The sequence below is a fragment of the Anabrus simplex genome, chromosome 1 (assembly GCF_040414725.1).
Source record: "Anabrus simplex isolate iqAnaSimp1 chromosome 1, ASM4041472v1, whole genome shotgun sequence".
NCBI classification, from domain to species: Eukaryota; Metazoa; Arthropoda; class Insecta; order Orthoptera; family Tettigoniidae; genus Anabrus; species Anabrus simplex.
The window spans coordinates 37,555,298-37,561,297 of record NC_090265.1 but is presented as its reverse complement, the minus strand read 5'-3'; positions in this window follow the sequence as shown (position 1 = coordinate 37,561,297).

Here is a 6,000-nt window from a genome sequence, read left to right as displayed (position 1 = left end):
GCTTGACGACCTCTGAGGTTTTTTCTCGCTCTGATGAAGAATAGTCACTTTAAATAGTGCTACACCAATTAAGGAATAATGTACAAAGTGTGTTTAATACAACAGCCAGCTCCTGATCGCACAACTCAATCAAGTCAAGACACTCGTAATAAACACAGACCCGCATCGACCTAAATGAGTTCAGTTTTTCATTAATTTTTCTTTCAGTCTGGAAAAGAATGTCACACACACTTACAGATGGACGTGTTAGAAACCACGTCCAACTGCCAGATCCGTAAACTTTAATGTCCGTAAGAACTGAAAACTGACTTCAACTTGCGTGACGGAGAGAACGGACACAGGATATACACTTGATATATTTTGAGGATTGCCTAACGACAGACCCGGCGACATGATAAACTAAACAGTTTTATATCGAAGGATCGGGTAAAGGGGTCAACTCCGGCACAGCACTTTTCCAATATTTAATATATATAAATAATCTTGAATAACGGGGAAGTTGAACGTTTTCACCAAAATTATAATTATATCTGCGGAAAAATGCAAGTCACGTACTCTGCTTTTGGCCGACAATTGGTTACCTTTTCGCGGAATAAATCTTACCCACTTGGCAAACTTTATTTTATGTTGGTGATGTAAAAATCGTCTACCATCAAGCTTCCTGCCGTAAACCGATTTACAACTAGGAAAGAAACAGTGCGACATTTTCTGAAAAAAAAAACTAGTTGATTGTACACACAAAGCACTGCACAAAATTATTAACACACACTTTCGGAAATATTAAAACAAGCAATTTCCCTCGATAAGCGTTAACATTATGACCTTGACTTTATGCACACGCGCTATTAACTTCGTCGACAATTTGGCGCACGTGTTGTTGCAGCTGGTGCGTTGCGACTGCAGCGCCACACTCCGGCGCGGCCACCAACGACAGTAGTGAGAGAGCAGAGTAATCACACTATTCGTGATGGTATAGATTTGACCTGAGTTTGCGATTTTCGACACAGTTACGAGTATTATTTACCTAAGAATAATTCCGCTATAAAACATTAATTCGTGCAAACTGCTTTGAAAATGAAAATGTCAAATTGCAGGGAATATGTCGAAGTTCGATATAATTGATAGCACAGCTCAGTGGTTGAGTAACATACGTCTAGGTCATATTTTTTGTGTTGGAATCGATCTGAGCTATAGTCTGGCACTACCGTCATTAAAGCATTGAAGTGAGAGCTGGCCACCCATAGTAGGCATAAAATTGAATGCAGTACTTCAGGCCTGGATTCCTATTCTGTTGTGTACCTTCGATATGTACTTCATGAAATGAAAACTACCTAATAAAATGGAAGTTTATTTCGAACACGAGCTTGCTTGTCTAATCGTGTTTAACTCTATCGCCTTTCCAATCAGACCTGGTGGTCAGGTATAATCGTCGAAAGGTCCCAAGAGACTGCTTCGTCATTTACACCAAACTCCCTCTCCAGAGGCGCGTCAGGATTACCGGGTTGTACGTCCCGCTCCACGGACGCGTCATCATCAAACAATCAATCCATCACGATGGATCTCCATTAATTAGGGCTGTTAACCATTTGGAAGATTCCCTATCGGTTTTTCCTAGCATTTTGTTTATGAAATAATTTGGAAATATATCAAACATCTCACTCCCTTCGTAAATTATTCCAGCCTCTAATCCCTCTTCCTATAAACGACTGTTCTTCCCAATTTGTCTTCTTGAATTCTAATTTTTTTAATGATCTTCACCGAGCGGCGAGGACACACCGTTTAACGCCAAGCTCTGAATTAGGGAGATGAGTGGGTTCGAAATCCTCCTCGACTGTCCTGAGTTGGTGTTCTGTGATTTTCCATTTTCACTTCCATACAAATGCCGTAGTAGTTCTTGTCCACAGCCAACAGACAATTGTTTCCCTCTCCATACCTAACTTCATTCACTACCATCCATTTCATCTCGATTACCTCCTCAACTGAGGTTTTATCTTACTGTTTAAAACATATCTTGGAAGACAGGTTCCCAAACGTCGAAAAACCTAAAAGTAAGCAATTTCCTCAATTGTTCCGAAAGTTGAAGCACTAAAGGGCCTTGTAAGGTTTAAAACTGTGCGCCTTACCTAGCTCTATCAACCTGAAAAACAAATATCTAAAATCACATCCGGCCTAATTGCAGTTCCGGAAAAACTACCTAAAACCGCTTGTTTCTATACTCGTTTCCTTTTTTGTTCAAATCCTAGCCAAATTAACTTATGTACATAATTAATCTTTAATGTTTTCCTTGGTAAAATATCCTCAGGCGCTTTTTGATGTTTTTGAAAAATATCCCCATCGAATATAGTTATAAGGGCTTAAGTGAAGCTCTGCATTGACTCACAATAGCGCTCGTAGTGGCGTAAAAAGGTAAACTGCTAATCTAATCGATCGGATAACGGTGTTTAAGAAATGTATTGCAATTTTTTAGGAATAAATAAAGAATATATTCTCATACCGTATTATATTTTAATTACCTAAAATTTACAGCTCATATCCACAAGATGATTTCAACATTGAGTTGCGTGCCTGATTATTATGAAAATAGTGTGTGTTTTTACAGGTATGTTATACTGTCATATGTGCTTTTAATTAGTGTTTTAGATAGACTGAAAATCCTTAAAGTTACGTCAACTGACGCTGCGTCGGGAAGGGCATCCGACTGTAAAACGTGCCATGTAAATTCATCTAACATCATCCCCAATCTCGTATCTTGGAAAGGGACTAAGAATTAGGCATACACTCATATTATAACGTTTCCTATTTTTTAAACTCAAGTTTATTCGTCTACTAATGTCAGTCCAAGCTAAATCTCCACTAACAGTTCGGAACATTCAACTTGGTAGAGCTTAATTCCTAGTCTTCTCATCCCAAACTTTGCAACGTGCACAAACATGATGGAAGAAGATAGTAAATAAGAATAAAATGTACTCTTTGGAATGGTAAGGAGAAAGAAGAAAAACTTGAGGAATACAAATGGAAATGAAGTGCACGAAAAATAGAAACTCAAAGGAATGTGGAAGGAGTAATTTGAAGATTTACTAAACCAAGAATGATGCATTGAGGAGGAAAGTATAAGCGTAGAGGAAGGAAGAATTAATTGAAAACGACTTAACATGAGGAGAAGTGGAGGTAGCACTGGACAAGATGAATGGAGGGAAATCCCAGGTTTAGATGTGAAGTGAGTATTGAGATGTTGAAGGCAGCAGGTGTTGTTGTGTTGAAAGTAGTATGGAAGGAGGGGAATTCCCCTAAAGGCTGGAACAATTGGGTTAATCATACCCTTCTGCAAGAAGGAGAATAAGAAAGATTTTAAAACCATATGGGACTCAGAAATAGGGTGGAAGTGAAGCTAAGGGAGGAGCTGTATGACTTCCGATCAGGAAGGTCCACAGTAGACCTCATATTCGCAGTAAGGCAACCGTAAGTGCATCCTTATGATTGGGGTAAAGGTCTACTGTGGCCTTCTTGAACTCTGAGAAAGCATTATGATCGTGTGTGCAGAAACAAGGTATGGGAAGACTCACAGAAAAAAAATTCGAGAAGCAGACAATAGAAAGAGCGAGACAGATGTACCATAAGATTATCAGTTGTGTGAAAGTAGGAGGAGAGAGAAGAGACTGGTTTGAGCAGAAAAGTGGATTAAAACAATGAAGTGCTCTGTCACCTTCGCCTCTACATATTTTAATGCGTGTATCAAATAAAATGATCGCAATGAATGAATCATCTCTTCCCAGTTTCAGGAGATACGAGTGTTCTATTCTATTATATTTGTTTCTGATATGATCTTGACCTTTGCAGTCACCAGGATTGCCCTTATTTGGAAGTAATAGAAATCTTAAATTGCATTCTACGTTTATTCATTCACACGTTTAATATTGTTTTCATTCAATACATGATTCTGAATATCACAGATCCATACTCTGGAACAGCAATACCCAGGAACAGACAGTTCGATCATAGTTTTGGCTGAGGTCACTGCCCGTACGGCCCAAATTCATACTCAGTGTGTTGACTAGATCCCACAGGGTAATTTTTTCGCAGCCGGTTGGTAGAACCACTGAATCCATGTGTGGTGTTTGTTCCCCACACCAGAACACGTGTTGCTTTGCTCATCCCGCTGCTTTGTGCAGCTGGTGTTAATACTGGCGTGAGGATAGTACTTCAATGGGGAAGAAAATAACTAATTTTGACATTCTTATTGGAGCTAAAGGGTCATTAAGCAGATACCACACTGTCTCGAAAGAAACTTCGTATACCCACATCACCTTTAAGCAACTAAAAATCTATCTTCAGTTTATTTTTAAGAGGCTCACAGAGTTATCCAATCTAATTTTGGATAATTTAGGCGTTTGGCCACTGGTTTGCGGTGGGAAACCTCCACGAGTTCATGTAATATTTTAGGTACACATAATAACGGAGGACTATGGGATTACGGGTAGATTATTAAAATCAGTCAAAGGCATTTATGTTGGCAATTGGGCTGTAATGAGAATTGATGGTTAAATCAGTTCTTGGTTCAAGGTGTTTACAGGGGTTACACAAGTTAGGTGACAATATAGTAAGAAGTCTGGCCTATGCTGACGACTTGGTCGTAATGGCAGATTGTGCTGAAAGCCTGCAGTCTAATATCTTGGAACTTGAAAATTCTTGCAATGGTTATACTATGAAAATTAGCCTCAGCAGGTAGGAAATTCAAGGGAAGTGAATGTCAGATGGTGGATAAAAAGCTGTGACAGGTATTTAGGATGTGTGTTCTCCCAGGATGGCAGTATTGTGAGACTGAATCAAGGTGCAGTACACCTAATGTAGTGAGCTCGCAATTGCGATCAACAGTATTCTGTAAGAAAAAAAAGTCAGCTCGCAGACGAGACTATCTTTATATCGCTCTGTTTTCAGACCATCTTTGCTTTACGGGAGTGAAATCTGGATTGACTCATGATATCTTATTCATAAGTTGGAAGTAACAGACCTGAAAGTGGCGAAAATGATTGCTGGTACAAACAGGTGGGAACAATGGCAGGAGGCTATTCGGAATGAGGATACAAAGGAGGAGTTAGGAATGAACTCGATGGATGAAGCTGTACGCACAAACCGGCTTCGGTAGTGAGGTCATGTGAGGCGAATGGAGGAGGATAGGTTACCTAGGAGAGTAACGGACTCTGTACATATACTGTCCAAGGTGGAATATTTAATAGAAGAAATAAGGGGTAAGCTATTCCTGAAATCCACCACTGCCTTCAAGATCGCAGTGTGTAGAAGATAATGAATGAGGAAGGAGATTGGCCAGAGTTTTACTGTGGACCGATGCAATGTTAAATCGAGGATGGACCAAGGCCAACAACTAACTGAGGCATACTGTTACAGGATTCGCATGTGAAGTCTTTCACCATGTGACGTGCTTCTATAAGAGTTTCCACGAAACGAAAGACTCATATCTATGCGAACTAAGCGGTCAGAAATGTGGCAGACACCATTTGGAGATATGTAAAAATAGGAGCTTTCTATGTGTGAATACGCGAAGTTGAACTAACTTGCACATTGTGCGCAATTCCTTCTTTATTATAATGGACTATGTTACGGAGCCTAAGAGAAGTAGAGGGAGACCAAGACGACGGCTGTTAGACTCAGTTTCTAACGATTTAAGGACAAGAGGTTAAGAACTAAAGGAGGTCACAGAATTCATTGCAAATAGAGAATGTTTGTGGCGTATAGTAAATTCACAGAAACATGCGGACTGAATGCTGAAAGGCATAAAAGTCGATAATGAAGATATTACGTATTATAACGTGAAGAAACCTAAGCATACGTAGGTTGGAATATTAATATTGAGAACCAGTTTCAAAGTGTTACTAACGCTCGATAGAATAACCAGTGCTGCGTGCTACCAAATGCTAGTCATGCTGAAGTCGCAGCAGAGCAAGTTACCGTGTAAGATATTATATCTTGATCCTTTTGATCCCT